A 648-nucleotide genomic window follows, 5' to 3' on the forward strand; every position below is an offset into this window, starting at 1 on the left:
CTCACAGCCTCAGCACTTTTTCCCACTGACTGATTGGAAAACGAGTCCTGCTACAGTTCAGCGGTCGGCTTTGCTGACTGCTCCATTATTCATCTGCTGATTTACATGAGTATTTAAAGCTGAGAGAAAGTGGATGCGTGCGATTCGGGCTCTGCACTGATGCACGCAAACCTCCAGCAGTCTGAATCAACGCAAACTCACATTTGCATGGCTTACATTAGCTTATCAGAGATCATCATTAAAGCTGATCTAGCCAACTGCACTGATCCAAATGACTCCATATTGACTTTCTTAATGTTATTACTCTGTCTATATTGAAATGGTTTAAGTGTTGTTTATGAATACCACCTTGAAGAAAGATTTCAAAGCTAATCTCTAAACCCACATATAATCTACATACGTTTTTGTGCTAATTATTGAGGAGAATCAGCAGATTTCAGTGTAATGGCTTTAAAAAAAAAATTTATGAATCTGTTCAGGCTTATATTTACTGAATAAGACAAACCATTGAATAAATGCACACACAAGGAGATGGACCCTTGTGAAAAAGAATATTTTCAATATATATTTCAGTTTTTTAAATACAGAAATACACATATTGAATATATTGTATTTTATATATATATATATATATATATATATATATAT

The sequence above is a fragment of the Sinocyclocheilus grahami genome, unplaced genomic scaffold (genome assembly GCF_001515645.1).
Source record: "Sinocyclocheilus grahami isolate Dianchi unplaced genomic scaffold, SAMN03320097.WGS_v1.1 scaffold3806.1, whole genome shotgun sequence".
Lineage (NCBI taxonomy): Eukaryota > Metazoa > Chordata > Actinopteri > Cypriniformes > Cyprinidae > Sinocyclocheilus > Sinocyclocheilus grahami.